The sequence below is a fragment of the Periplaneta americana genome, chromosome 12 (assembly GCF_040183065.1).
Source record: "Periplaneta americana isolate PAMFEO1 chromosome 12, P.americana_PAMFEO1_priV1, whole genome shotgun sequence".
NCBI lineage: Eukaryota > Metazoa > Arthropoda > Insecta > Blattodea > Blattidae > Periplaneta > Periplaneta americana.
The window spans coordinates 91,957,624-91,974,594 of NC_091128.1; the positions used below are offsets into that span (position 1 = coordinate 91,957,624).

General features: G+C 36.3%; 1 protein-coding gene across 1 annotated transcript in view; it reads right to left on the bottom strand.

The window, feature by feature from the left end:
• The window catches only part of LOC138710684 (monocarboxylate transporter 14), a 594,707-nt gene that overhangs the window by 454,704 nt on the left and 123,032 nt on the right, over positions 1–16,971 (bottom strand). The gene's annotated exons all lie outside the window — the stretch shown is intronic.

The window sequence follows — 16,971 nt, forward strand, 5'->3', positions numbered from 1 at the left end:
ATAATTTATTTAATTTCCGTGTAATTCTTTAGTTTATTTAGATACAATAGAACTCCAGTTATCCGGACTAATAGGGGGTAGTATGATCCGGATATGCAGGAATCCTGATAATTGGTTCGGAAATGAAAAGAGTCTAGAAACAACAGTAGTAAGCTACTGCATGTATTAAAAGTGGAAAAGGAGTATAGGCCTGCAGTTTATAATGAACAAAGTTACATATATCCAAACAAAATAGTGTTTTAAAATGGATTAAAATTATAAGAACTCTTCAAATTCCATACAAAACAGGACTTTACTTATGTATGGTAGTACAGTACACGAAATAAAAAAAAACCTAAACATATGCAACTTTTTTTGAATAAACAATTTCAAACTGTCCTGACACGTGATTCGGATAATTAGCGATTCGGATATTTGGAGTTCGGATAATTGGAGTTCTACTGTAATAATAATTTCTTTTATATGTTTTGGTCTTTTTTATTGTTAGAATTTTAACTTTAATTTTTCTAATTACACATTCAACGAGATTTATTACGAAACTACAGCAATGACGCTTTTTGTTATCAGCTCATGTTATTTTGACAGTTTCAAGACAAGGCTACTTTGTAATACTCATTAAGAAAGATGCAGTGTTTCTTGGAAATGGCACAGTCAACATATCAAGCTTGTTTTGCACACCACTGTCTATAGTGACAATGGTTGCAGTTTATGCCAGGGTTAAGAGTAACGTTTCGTTAAAACCATTGTCATTGATTTCCAATCACATCTAGGATACTGAACGTTGTTAAATTATTGATGTCCTTTGTTGTCTCAGATGGAGGTTTGATGTCGAGTTGATCACAGGTCATGAGAGTACCATCATATTTTTGTCTTATGTCAGATTTAGAAATGTTCCCAAAAACTCTCAAGCATATGCATTCACATTTGCATTCAAAGCGAATGATGCAATGTCATGGGTACTTCCATGATCTATCATGCTACAGCTGCTGCTGTCACTGCTGCTACTGCTACTACCACCACCACCACCACCACCACCACCACCACCACCACCACCACCACCACCACTACTACTGTACCACTGCCATTACCACTACTACAATACAGCTATTATTACCATAATAATACTACTGCAACCACACTACTAACTTACATACTCGGTTAAAAAAGTTTCTGGAATATATTTTTTTCGCTGAAAAAAAAATGTTATGTGGTATATTTGTGTTTCTGGTATTGGCATCATTCATTACGTCACTTCTTTAGACGTTTTACGATCATAGTCGTCGTCGTTGTTGTTGTTGTGTGGCAACTGGCTGTTGTTGTTTGTGTGATATTGGTTCGTCGCTTTTCAGGATGTGAAATACAGAGCAAAGCGCAAATATAAGATTTTGCACATATCTCCATAAGATACATTAAGAATTCTTGAAGAAGTTCTTAGGCGGAGTTATGGGGGGGGGGCATGGGGGCACTGCCCCCCCCAAACTTGTCTGACCTCTTTTTTTTTCTATTATTTTATTGAATTCAAAATATCTTTTTTGTGTTTGTTTATGATTAAGTTTCTGTGCTTAAATTGATGAATTAATGTTTTCAGATCATGTGTCTGGACTATAATACTGTATTTATTTTAAATTTCTGAATGTATGAAAATTCCTATACCGGTACCTCATTTGAGGAATGGAAGCACTGTAATTTTTCTTTTGTAACAGCCTGTACTCACGTGTTAGAAGTCTGCAGGTGTTTAGGCCGCCACATGGAAATGTATGAATAACATACTGCACAACAATGCAGAAAAAAGAAAAGTGATCCTGGTGTAATATTATGTAAACTTAAAGATGAGATTAAATGAAATCATTAGAATTTACATTTCATATGATATCTTCGGAAGGTAAGCTTCATATAAAAAAGTTTCTGTTAGCACATCTGTTGATGTATGCATGTGTTTCTGCACGAGAGAGAAAAAAGGGGAGATTGTCTTAAGTTATGCCCTATTATAATTTGTAGTAGACCTACAGATCAAGCTCTATACGACTCTGTTCGAAACATCGCGGTTATGGATATAACACTGTAAGAAACATACCCCCCAAAAATACCTTTATTAAATGATCATATTCCGATATACTGTATCACGGTCAAGCTGTAACGGGGGAGGAGGTAAATGACGTTCCCCATAACCCCGTTATATGGGGATTCTATGGTTTTGCTTTGCCCCCCAAAGGAAATAGTTCTCTCTTCGCCTATGAAGAAGCTTATGGTGAGACAGCAATGAAAAAACGCAGGGTCTATGGCTGGCATAAACGTTTTTCTGAAGGTCAATAAGAGCGCTGGTCGTCTTTGATAATGCGACTAACGAATATCACAGAAACAGTTGCCACACATCAACAGTGACCATGATTATGAAACTTCTATGGAAGTGACGCCATGAATGATGTCAACACCAGAAACAGAAATATACCACATAACATTATTCATTTCGGCGACAAAAGTATATTCCTGAAACTTTTTGAGCCGATATTACTTCTATATTAAGCAACTTACTATTACATTACTATTAATATATTATTATTGTATCACTACATATTATACTAACATACTACACTGTTGTTATAATACTACTACAATAAAATTACACACAAAATAAACACTTTCGATGTTGTATAAAATGAAAACTATCATTGATTTCGACACGCATTTTGCGATGTTAGGTTGAGAACTGTCTCAACTGCATGAGAACGGGCTGGACTTCATCTTGCAACAGGATGGAGCACCGCCCCACAGGCACCGGGGTATTAGAAATTATCTGTACGAAACACTTCTACAGCTCTGAATTGGTCTTCAACAGACGACAACCGTTCTCTCGCATAATGACCACTGAGGAGCCCCGATCTCATACAGTGTGAATTTTGTCTTTGGGTATCTGCAGAAGATAAGGTTTCCGTTTCCCCCACTTTCTAATGAATTATCGTTGAAACAAAGCATCACGACAGCTGTGGTAAGTATCGATGCAAGTATGTTACACACGGTTTGAGATGGATTACACTAACGCCTTGATGTCTGTCGTGTGACATAAAGAGCACAGTACGTATTGAACACTTGTGAGGTATCAAAGCAACTTTGAGTAATTATTTTATAAAACAAATTCCTGATAACATTAATAGTCCTGGATTTATAAAACAGCGAAAGTGTCTATTTCTTTTATTGTAACCCTCTACTATTATTAGACTACTAATGTAATACATTTATATATGCCACTACTACAAAGCTTTGTTTATTATACTACTACAAACACCACCACCACTACCAGTAATATCACTGCTACTTTTGCTGTGACTCAGACGGCTACACTTTTAACAAAACTCCAAGTGGACCCAGGTTCGATTTCTTATTAAGAATTCGAGGATTACCAGACACAAAGTCCATACATAATTATAATGTCCATGAAAATTGATCCATGTCACAATGTAATAATCATTCGCAAAAATATCCATGCTAGAAACGTCCATAGAACATAAAATTCCATATATAGTACCTGATTTATCCATTAAGATGTGCACATCTTGTAGTTGAAATTTTTGACAGTGGCTTAACAATGATGGTGAATTTCGAATAATTAGCCTTTTATGAATTCAGTAGGAACTGCATTTCCAAACGCAATCATTAAAGATCGTCTCTTCCACTTTGTACAAATGATTTGGAGGCATACGACTTATCTTGGACTCCGTGGGGAATACGAAAACAATAAAAGCAATATTTGTCGCGATGTAATTGCACTTATGGTCCTTCGATTCATCCCATTTCAAGATATTGAAGGAGTATTCGCTGTTATTGCAGATAATATAAATAGACGTCTTGATGGTTAATTGATTAGTACACATTTAGATGTTCTTTAGACTTTATGTGACCAAGAAGTGAGGCTATTTATGAATGTTTCAATGTTGGTGAATAATACTCATAGCGTGAGGGCAAGATGGAATAAGGAACCCAATCCTTGAAATTATATGGTAGTAATGGTGACTTTTCATTACAGTCTTGAGAAATCAAATATGATTTGTGATTAGGCAATGGTGTACATACTTATTGGACATTTGTTTACTACCTGACGTTGAACTATCAACTTCTAACTTGCTGTGGAATCAGAGAAGAGCTCTCTATGCACTTCTCTATCATTTTGATTTAGGTTTCATTTGCATAATTTTACCTATTAAAAAAAAAGTAACAATCATTTGAACGAAGATAAACAAAACATCGGGAATGTCTTTTCTACAAATAACAAAATAATAATCTTTCTCTTCTTTCGGACTTTCAGCGATTGCCTACCTTTCATTATTGGGACTGGGCTTTAACAAATTCACAGAATAATAAATTGAAAATATTTAAAATAGGACTGTGTGGTTTTTATTGACATATTTCTTTACTCCCAAAATTAAATTGTCTGTATAATTTTGAGACATTCTGTATCAATGCACTTAAACGGATTTCATTTGATTATGCCCGTAAAGTCTAACAGAAATTCGTCTTCGAATTCTTCAGCATTATTCATCTCGTCTTAAATTCCACAACGATCCCTTCAACCTCCTACAGAAACTGAGTGCCAAGTCCTTCCAAAGAGTCTGATTGGAGAGTGGTACTGACTACATCACCTGCTGTTTTCGAAGCCCACAAAGAATGGAATTCTAACTCCTTTTGTCTTTGTGCCGTGTACAGAAATTGTCTTTACTTGTTAGGGCTAAAGCTTTCACCTAAAAAAAAAGTTTACTGCAAAATGGAATTTCTTTGAATTACAGTCTTACATATCTGTAACCTTGACTTCTATTCGTCAAGTATCCATAACTTCCTGTTCCATTAAGAAAAAAGACACCCCAGTATATTTCATGTGCCACACGTGTTCATATTTCTCTCAACAGACATCCTCCATCCATTAATCTTAGTCCGTTTCGTTCTGAATCGTGTTACGTCATCTAACTTCTACACATGAACAGGAGAAAGAAATATTTATACGGGGAAAACTTTGATATCGCATGTTAACGCACAAACAAAAGCGAATGCGTCAAATCCCTTTCACGTGGGCCTTTCACATCATTTCTAAAAAAAAAAGCACCTTTACTTAGCGCCTCTTAGAGCCATAACGGGAAGTTAGGTAGATATAAAATATAAATATTTGTTTCATTGGTTCTCTTTTAAACTACAGACACTTTTCAAAGCCAATGAGATAAGTGTAAATGTAATTATTTAATGGTCCCATAAAATACAATAACATTTTTCAGGGGTAATGTAATTAATACGGTAAATGTAATTGCAATTATTTGTTTAACGTCAGTTTTAAACCGCAAAACGTTTGGTAGCGGCAACAGAGTGATGAATGTAATTGTATTTTTTTTTATTTGACATACCTTTTGAAACCACAAAACTGTATTTCAGCGGCCATGACATGTCAAAAGTAATTTTATTGTAAAACTTTAAACTCCTTTTTAAACTACAAACTTTCTTCAGAGCCAATAAGATGATAAAATTATATCTGTTGTCTCTAAAGTCCTTCTTGAAACAACAATTTTTCAGAGGTAATGAGATGATAAATGTAATCATAATTATTTAAGGTCCTTCTTATAGTACAAAAATTTTTCCAAAGTGAATGATATGATAAATGTAAACGTAATTCTTTTTCGTCCGTCTCAAACTACAAAACACTTCAGAGACAATGAAATGATAATTGTAATTGTGATTTCTTAATCCCTTTTAAACCAAAAACATTTCCCAGAGATAGTGAGATGATAAAAATGTAATTGTAATTACTTAAGAACCTTTTTTAAAATAAAAACATTTTCTCAAGGTAATGAGATGATAAATTTAATGCAATTATTTAAGAGCATTCTTCAACTACAAAACATTTGCCTGACATAATGAGGTGGTAAATATGATGTAATTATTTAAGAACATTTTTAAACTACAAAATATTTTCACGAGGTAATGAGATGATAAATGTAATGCAATTATTTAAGAGCATATTTGAACTCCAAAATATTTTCCCGAGAAAGTGAGATGATAAATATAATTCAATTATTTAAGAGGCTTTTTAAACTACAAAACATTTTCCCGAGATAATGAGATGATAAATGTAATGTAATTATTTAAGAGCCTTTTTAAACTACAAAACATTTTTCCGAGGTAATGAGATGATATAAATGTAATGCCTTTATTTAAGAGCATTTTCAACTACAAAATATTTTCCCGAGATAATAAGATGATAAATGTAATGTCCTTATTTAAGGGCATTCTTCAACTACAAAACATTTTCCCGAGATAATGAGATGATAAATGTAGTGTAATTATTTAAGAGGCTTTAACTACAAAACCATTTTCCCCGAGATAATGAGATGATAAATGTAATATAATTGTTTAAGAGCATTTTTGAACTACAAAACTTTTTCCCGAGATAATGAGATGATTATTGTAATGTAATTAGGCTTATTTAAGATCATTTTTGAACTACAAAACACTTTCCAGTGATACGAAGATGATAAAATGTAATTGAAGAGTGTGATTCCAAAATATATTAAGTCCATTTTTATTAAAGGCCTGGGCTAGTTTTTATTTTTTTAACCATCAGTATACAGACTGAGCGAGTTTTCAAGTGACATGCACAATAACACAAACTTTTAGATAAGGATTGGCGTTATTTTGGAAGAAAACATGCAGTTCACTCGTCAATGCATGGATCAGAAATATGATTTAAATTATGATGGTTGGAAGATGTACAGGGTGATCTTGCTAATGCAGAATGAAGAGGTGATGAAAGAGAGCATTGGGAAGGAATATGTGTTAGCTGTTCTAATGAATGTTAAGGCTAAACTCAAATGGCTGTATGAAGCAGTGTCATAGACAACGATAACGACGACGACGACGACGACGACGACGACGACGACGACGACGACGATGATGATGATGATGATGATGATGACGACGACGATGACGATGAAACCAATAAATTATATCTGTAATGTAGCGTGTTAAGTCGCAAGGTTTTGTTGCTTGAAACTAACACGTTGAAACATTGCTAAGCGGGTTGTTACTCGCCCATGTAACTTTTTTTGTGGATCACAATTTCAAATCCTTGTCGCTTGGGATTGTCGGTTGGCTGATTTCTTGGAAAATTTGTGCTTGTTAATACAATATGAAACGTAACTGGCCGTATACAGGGTGTTTCCGACCTGGTGTTACAAACTTTCAGAGATGATGGGTAAGGGCACATGTATCAATTTGAGATAAGGAACCATGGTCCGTAAATGACTGAGTCGAAAGTTATAAGCAAAAATAGTTGTGTGGTAATGGAATTTCGCACCACGCCCCATCCTTCCCTTATCCTTTGGAACAGTCGTGGAAAGATGGTATGGGCCGGATGTCTCCTACATGGTTACTTGGCCCGATACAATCTGTGAGCTTGTCTACTATTCCCATTGGCTGATCCGTTTTTTTTTATTTTTAGTAGGTTATTTTATGACGCTCTATCAACACTTTTAAGTTATTTAGCGTCTGAATGAGATGAAGGTGATAATGCTGGTGAAATGAGTCCGAGATCATATTGGGTTGAGGGAAAACCCCGGAAGAAACCTCAACCAGGCACTTTCCCCGACCGGGAATCGAACCCGGGCCACCTGGTTTCGCGGCCAGACGCGCTGACCGTTACAGGTGTGGACTTGGCTGATCCGTATTCGAAAATCAGGTCTGCTTATTCTGCTCTCGTGTACTCCTCAATTTCACTAGGACTGATCGACTGGTCACTGGACACTGCAACTTGTACACATACACTGCTGTCTACAAACGTGCATATCAGGACCGACCATGTCCGTTACACATTACGCCATCTGCATTGCTTTAGTGTAGTTTCCAGTCTCCACCCCTCAGACAGCGTACTGAATGGAATACTATAAGTAGACAACGTAAACAACGCCAGATGAATACAATATGTGTAAGATATACAGATAAATACACATAAATAAGATGTACAGAGGAATAAAATTATTTCATTTCCACACAACTATTTTTGCTTGTAACTTTCGACTTACTCATTTCCGGACCAGGGTTCCTTATCTCAAATTGATACATGTGCTCTTCGCCATTATCCCTGAAAGTTTGTAACACTAGCCCGGAAACACCCTGTATATCGATTGTAACAATAACAGCATCCATGGATAATAAGGAAGGCTGTGGAATCCCATACCTATAAACTGGAGTTTCATTATTTTCATGTAGTATTCTTATTAATGTCTTAAAATAAAATATATGAATAATAATAAAATCAATTCATCTTAAATAATAACTTGAACATGCTGTAAAAGTCGTATTTAGGCCTACATGTTTAAAAAAAAAACTCATCTCAGGAAAATAGCTCTCCACATCACCATATTTGCTTTGTCCTCAGGAAACGACATCATTTCGTATCGGCATTTCTTTCGCAGCCCAGTGTACCTCCTCTGTCGGTTGTCGGTCTGAATACAGCACTCTTAAGTTGCGTGATTTCCGCATGGACAGACAATTACTAGTGTCATCCCAACAGTGACGAAAATATTTGAATTGAGCTTCCCAATAAAAACAATAAAAAATTTCCTGCGCGTTTGATGTTCATTTCATAGACAATCAAAATCAGGATAGTTCGAGAGAGCCATCCTGTATATAAAGACATCTTACAGTCATAATTTTTCTTTAATAAAAAGAGGCTTGCAGTCTTCTAAAGACAACGAGTTTGTTAAGATTCTGTAATTTTTCGTGTAACAAAAAAGTCATCAATATGTCTACTGTTTCTGCAAAGAATTAATTTAAATTTATTACTAGACTGAAAGTAATCAAAATATGCCACTTTCACATAATAATTATTCTTCGGTGAGATACCGCCGACATACTGAACTGCAGCTGAGCCTGGATTTGTAACCGAACCGTACTATGTGATGATGCATTTTGTAAACTGATACTGGGATGTTGTTTCCATTACATTCCAATTGTAAGCATCAAACGAATTCCAACCTGAAGTCCGAAAAAGAACGTGACTGGATGCTCTGCCTCGCTATAACAATCTCTGCGCCGCTAACAATACGTCGATATGTAACTATTGCTAATGAAGGTACCGGAAATTACATGTCGGAAACCACACAGCCGTGTTACAGCAAGAAAGAGATAAGTCTCAACGGCCGAGGATTTCATTTTCGAACGTGGCAACGTCACTGAAGTAACTCGCACTTTTTTGAGCTTGTGTTTTAGAATTACTTACCAAAGAGACGAGCAAATAAGTCATAGGCCTACATTCTAGTGTAATATTTACATTTTAAACTCAAAAGTCATACATCTAGAACAGTAGGCCTAGTTGTGTCCACACCCGTGGAGTAACGGTTAGCACGTCTGGCCGCGAAACCAGGTGGTCCTGATTCGATTCCCGGTCAGGGCAAGTTACCTGGTTGAGGTTTTTTCCAAGGTTTTTCCTCAACTCAATATCAGCAAATGCAGAGTAACTTTCGGTGCTGGATCCCGGACTCATTTCATCGGCATTATCACCTTCATATCATTCAGACGCTAAATAACCTGAGATGTCTTAAAATAACCTACTAAAAACACAGTAGTTGTTTATATATAACATTTTTTAATTACTCTACAGAGCTGCATTATTATTTCAATGATAAATCATTTTTAAGGATATACAGTTTTATTAACAAAAAGAAAAGTACGCTGAAGCTCAAATGCCTGTACTTTCACGAAGCATGTTGTTGCCCTTGAAGGTACCCAACTGTAATACTTAGACTGGATGAAGATATCAATCAAGTAATGAATCAATGAATTAATCAATCAATCAGTGAATCAATGAATGAATCCATATATGAATGAATCGACGTATGAATGAATCAATGAGTTGATGGATAGATGGATGGATGGATGGATGGATGAATGAATGAATGAATGAATGAATGAATGAATGAATGAATGAATGAATGAATGAATGAATGAATGAATGAATAAATAAATAAATAAATAAACGTACTGAGAGAGGAAGAATTTATCAATTAAATGGTAGGCCTACACGATGATAAACGGGTCTTAAAAGGGCTCTTGTAACTCCTGCATGACTCATTGTGGTCTGCCTTTGCCGTCCACCCACAAAGAATGAGAAACAACTCGAATATTCGATCAACCGATTCTGAGACACTCCGCGAGATGGGAGAGCTTTGCATACAGACTATAGCGCCAGGCGTTGAACAGCAATATATAATTTCTATTTTTCGTAACCGGTTGTGCACTACTCTATTCCAGATACAATAATAAACAAGAGCGCCTGTATGTATGCTACTTGTGGACAGTCTTGCGAAGTTTATTGCCTACATAGAGGAAGACTGCTACTAAGACTCGGCCTATTTTTAATTCCGTATCTTTGCAATTATTGCAAACACATGAACGTAATAATGCGTAATGCTAGAAACAGTTGAAATCAAAGTCGCATCTCTACCCACGGCCTGCTACTATACAGAATTACCCGTATTACATTATTGTTAACGTCGTGTAGTACCAGGTCTTGCAACGACATAATATGAATTGCAGTATTTTTCTATTTACATCATTCGATGATGATAGTTCGTGGCCCACAGTAGGCTAAGAAATAAAATCAATCCTTTTCCCAGGGTAGTTCCTCAAAATGGAAAGTTTTTGGTCTTTAGAGTCTTTCTCTACAACACACCATTTTCGAAAAACAGGATAGAACAGATGGACAGACAGACAAATGTCGTTTATATAGGTACTGTATATAGATACGACCACTTCTCGTAGAATGAAGATTAAGTTTAACTGATATTGTTGTTATTGCTATTTTAATTGTTATTATAATAATATGGGTATCATCATCGTCATCGTCATTATCATTCAAATCCCAGTAGCAGAGAGAACGCAGGAATTGACTATAATGAAATTTCCAAGTTCCATATTTTTAAGGACTCACAGTAATGAAATTAAGAACTACCATACTTATGAAGCTATATCAATCAAAATTTGATCACTAGTATATCTGGATAATAACGACAAATGTACAAAATTTCATCCGCCTATTGTAAGTGGTTTGCTTTTTATATTATTTTATTAAAATATTGAATCGCTTTATATAAAAAGTCCCTTGCGCTACAATTTATATTTTTCTTAACTGGTATTGACTTATATGGATTCGTATATGCATGGGATCAAAATTTACTATAGGGTCTTAGTGTAAAATTAATTAGTAAATTATTAGAATATTTTATTATAAAAGAATAAAAAATAAAAATATTAATTTTCATAAAAAAAATCCCTAGTAATTTACAAATAATAATGTTTGTTCCAATGAATATCAAGAATCATGTACCGTATGTGAATATCAGTTACAAATAATGCAAATTGTGGCGCAAGAGACTTCTTATAGTATAAACCGATACAATGTTTTATCAAGATATTAATAAAATGCAAACCACTTACCATAGAGGGATGAAATTTTCTACACGTGTTATTATTAACCAGACACACCAGTGATAAAAAGCTTGAAAAACATGGAAGTTAGTAATTTCAGTACAGTGTCCCCTAACATTTTCATCCCTGCTCCGCGCCACTAACAGACCAAGAAGTTAGTCTGTTTTTGCAGTCCTGCCTCCACCGATGTATTCCCTGTTAACTGGTACCCACCCTCACACCCTCTTATCGATGTTTATTAGCGTGTGTGCCGGTCGGCCGGCTGCAGACTATCTGGGTCAAACCTAATATGCTGTCCATGCTGACAGACTGCGTTCAGCCTATGTTATGAGGGTGAAATGTAAATTTGTGTCCGTGAATGAAATAACTCCGGGTAAGGGCCCTCCCTGACGGGTCGGAGGAGCTGCGGTGCAACATTTGTTTGAACGATGTGTACCGCACTGGACTCCTTCACGGTACGGCATGTCTGCGGCATACATGTGTTTTTCTGTGCATCACTCCACTGCACATTTTCTAAATTCTCAGTAGTTATTGAACCTTCTAAAGGCTATGTCGTCTAGTGATGAAGACATTGCGTTCTATGTGTATTTAAGGTTACGAAGGAAAAAGAAACAATACTGGGTGCATCCGTACATTGAAAGGAATAGCCTATCAACTGTAGGTTGTTTGTAGCAACACGAGAATTGACACTAGATGATGAAAAATTCCTGTCAATGTACAGAATGACAAGAAGGACATTTCAAGAGTTTGGCAAACTTCTTCCCACGCCTTTTCTGTTGTGTCTTTTCGTGAATATTCCGCCAATTTGAAATTGTAAAGACATGGATATTTCTCTACCTCAATAACTAACTGTATTTCCACTGACACAATGGTAAAAATGTTCCTTATTACAAATACACTATCTACTAAAAAGTAATTGGGCACTGGTTTTGCCCCTTCATAACCTCTTGGTACCACCTCTTGTTGCTATAACAGCAGCCACTCTGTCAGGCATGCTCTCCACTAGTTTGTGTAGGATATCCACTGGAATGCGTCGCCATTCCTCTTGCAACACGGCACTCAGTTGGACAATGGAAGTTGGCCGCATCTCCCGAGACCTCAATCGCCGGTCCAATTCACCCCATAGGTGCTCAATACGATTGAGATCAGGACTCTGTGCAGGCCAGACGAACAGTGAACATTATTGTCTGCATACCACTGCATAGTAGCCGCCGAAACATGGAGTCAACTTCCATTGTCCAACGGAGTGCCATGTTGCAAGAGGAATGGCGACGCATTCCAGTGGATATTCTATGCCAGTGGATGCCTGACAGGGTGCCTGCTGTTAAGGTGCGTACACACTTAGCAAACGAACAACGAACGAATGATGAAGCAAAACTTCGTTGTTCGTTCGCTGTTTGGAGTAACGTACAAATCATCAGCAAATTATCAGAAAACATTCACATTCGCTGATTATCCGCAATAAAGGCAGACGAAAATATAATTATAGCAAGTGCAGCCGTTGTTATTATAGGCAGTTTAACAAAAAGAAAGTTAAAAAAACAAAAGGCGATGGTGGCAGACGCCACTCTATGAAAGTCTCAATCAGCATAGAGGCGTTGACTTGCTTCATGATTTACTTCGAATGGAATCGGGACAGTTTCACAACTTCTGTCACATTTCAGAAACAGACTTCGAAATATTACTGTGAAAAATAGAGCCAAAAATTTCCAAGAAAGACACAGGCTGGCGAGAAGCAATACCTATTCAGGAAAGACTAGCATTAACACTTCGATATCTCGCTACAAGAAATTCGTATACAAGTTTAATGTATTTATTCAAAGTGTCGAAACAGTTAATTACCAGGATTGTTCCAGAAGTATGTACAGCTATAATTGAGGAACTGGAAGATTTTATTAAGGTACGACTGCAAGACAGGGGAAAGTTTCAGTACACGGATACCTCACTGACAATAATTATCTTAAAATACTAAAAAGAGAGTTTTGTCTGTGTTTGTCGAATGTGCATCATGCTTACGAAAATACACTTTTCAGTGCCAATAATTTATTTTGTGTGCACAAGTTGGAATTTTGTTTTTTTCTGGGCTTGAATTTGTCCAAAAGGAACGATATATGTTTATACGCGAACCAAGTTGATTCGTACACTTCATCACTCCCCATTCCAGATCTTTTTGTGGACTTCTGTCTTTCCCTCTGGAATGATTCAGTAGGGATTCAATTTTCAATCTTCTTTTTAACTTCTGCTCCCTACAATAAAAAAAAAACATGTATCCACTGAAAATAAATAAACAAAAATAATTTTCAAATTTTGCACGTGTTTGACTCGCCTATCTTGCAGCTGAACATCTTTCCAATAGGTTCCCAAACATCATGTTTTCTTACTTTATTGTGGTAAGTAGGATGCTTTGGATTTCATGAAGTTTCCTGCTCCCTATATGCATTAATAAGATTTATAACAGCGTCTTCCGTCCACTCCAGTTTCGACATCCTGTTAGTGAAATTGAACTAAGAACTGGGTTCTGCTACGAACTACAAGCTAGTGGCGAATGCCGTCCACAACGAATACCAACTTCCTTTGATGTACCGACAAGCGACGGATCAATTCCGAAAGCAAACCAAACGATCGGTTTGCCTTTGTTGCGACGTACACACGTACGTTGATTTCAATCAACGAATGCAATCGTTTGTCGTTCGTTCGTTATTCGTTCGCTAAGTGTGTACGCACCTTTATAGCAACAAGAGGCGGTACCACGAAGTTCTAAAGCGGCAAAAACAGTGCCCAATTAATTTTTGGTAGAGGGTGTATAAACACTCACAACTTCACACTGTAAATGCTGCTTGCTAGTGAAAATGTGCAGCAAGGCTGCATGCCGAAAACATGTTGTATCGGTACAGCGCCGCGCCGACACTTGTGTGGCTGCCAATTCAAATATATGGCTGCGATATTGACTCGGCACGCAGAGCGCTTACCGAGTTGATGTCGTACCGATGCTCTACCGATCCGTCAGGGAGCGGCCTTAAAGTCACTGAAGAGCGTCAAATATTTCTGTGTTTGCGTACAAGTTTCTGCGTGCCTACCTCTGGATTAAAACCGGACGCAAACGGAGCCACTAGCCACCGCCAATGGTGGCTGCCACAAGCTGCAGTCTGTATTTTGTATGCAGTTTTGATAGACTCAGCGCAGACATGGCATTTTTAATTGCTCGTCCGGACCACACGCTATAGTAGTGGCCGTATCTCGCTGCTAGTGGTTGCATTCGATCACCTTTTATCTCGCGCAAACGCAGTGGCTCTTTTCCGACACGCCATTCCTCCCCATTCACTTACTGATAAATGGCTTTTAGAGAACCCGGAGGTTCATTGCCGCTCTCACATAAACCCGCTATCGGTCCCTATCCTGAGCAAGATTAATCCAATCCCTACAATTATATCCCACTTTCCTCAAATTCACTTTAATATTATCCTCCATCTACGTCTCGGCCTCCCCAAAGGTCTTTTTCCCCTCAGGTATCCCAACTAATACTCTATACGCATTTCTGGATTCACTCAAACATGCTACATGCCCTGCCCATCCACTACCTCACATAATAATTCATTGAAGTTGTCAAACTCATACGAAAATACTCCAAAAAATGTATCTTCGTGTTTATTTAGCTCCTCGAAAAGCATGGTAAAATAGCTGTGTTCGCTGTGAGTTCTCAATACTGGATGTACCAAAAAGGCGCTGTTTTTGTCTGCGATGTTCTAAGTAATACTAAAGAAAGGCCATCTCATAACTTGTGTGTTTAATGCTATGTTTTCGTTCCAATAACTCATACTTGTACAAGATGGACAATACAAAACTATATATAAATTAAATAGTAAATAAACAACTTTCTGTCTATCTAATTGACTTCATTACATAATTAATATTTTATACATTTTATTTATACTTAATGTGGATGAAATACATAAATGAACACGAGTTTTCCAAGTCTGTATGGAGATTTTAGCTAGATTTTATGGTTTAAGACTTTTGGCAAGATTTCCTAATGAAGTGCAAGAGTTTTATTTATGCTTAATGTGGGTGAAATACATAAATGAACACGAGGTTTCCAAGTCTGTATGGAGATTTTAGCTAGATTTTAATTTTGGCAAGATTTGCTAATGAAGTGCAAGAGTTTTATTTATAGGTTTACTTAATGTGGGTGAAATACATAAATGAACTCTAATTATTATTGTCATCACCATCATTAATAATAATAATAATAATAATAATAATAATAGGAATAATAATAATAATGATAACAATAGTAGTACTAATAATAATAATAATAATAATAATAATAATAATAATAATAATAATAATAAAGAAATAAATAAAGAAAGAGAGAGAAAAAAAGAAAGAAAGGATGAGAGAAAGAAAGAAAGAAAGAAAGAACGAAAGAAAGACAGGATGGAAGAAAGAAAGAATGAAAGGATGAAAGAAAGAAAGAAAGAAAGACAGGATGGAAGAAAGAAAGAATGAAAGGATGAAAGAATTAAAGAAAGAGAGAAAGAAAGAAAGAAAGAAAGAAAGAAAGAAAGAAAGATGAGTTTTCCTTGACTCATGCCTGTGTTGACTTCGCCCTTACTACTTCTTTATGTATATTATAATGTAAATTCAAGAAAATTACAACAAACAAAACTATCACTGGTAACAAACTGAATTGCCTGAAGTCGCATAAAGATGTGCAATAAGGAAGAAGGCCTACGTGTCATCTACATTATTATGTAGTATTATGTTTACTACCCATGGATACAGCACAAAGAAGAAGGCAGCAATCGTTATTCATGGATATACAGCAAAGCTCTTTTTTTAATCTGGATCAAAATTCCGAAACTCGACATCACAAAAGAAAACAGTCTTGAAAGCCCCCAAAGAAGTGCTTCCTTACATTCTTCTTTTCTCGCAACGTTGATTACACCCTGTCATCATTTTTCTCTGCTTTCATTTTTAGATTTTTTAAAAGAAAAAAAAACTCATTCAAGACCAACTCTGGTATCTCCATCTCTCAAAAGATGAAAGATAGTCTACAACGAAACAAGATACAACAACCAGAAACATCCTTAAATCAGGTTTGAAGAAGGAAATAAGAAAACAAAGGTTCATTTTTCTCTTACAGATGAAGTAACGTCAGTCTCCGCCATCTATTGTGTGGAATATGGACTACAATAACAAGTCACGATACCTCACTTGTTGCCACAGCGACGATTGTTCCTGCGAGTGTAACAGGCATACAAAACATGAGTGGAGGCGGGCGACTTGCAGTCCAGACAGATGAACGAGGAGGTCTGATCTTGAAATCAATGCAGTACAGAATTTCTTTACATTTAATGATTCCTTAGTTACATAAGCCCATCTCTAACTCCAATGTAATTTAAAGAACCGACAGTGGAAAGTTGGTTCCGAAGAATTTCACATAAATATATAATTTATTACATTCACATTTTAGGCAATGAAATATGTAAAGGATTTATAAATTACCGTACT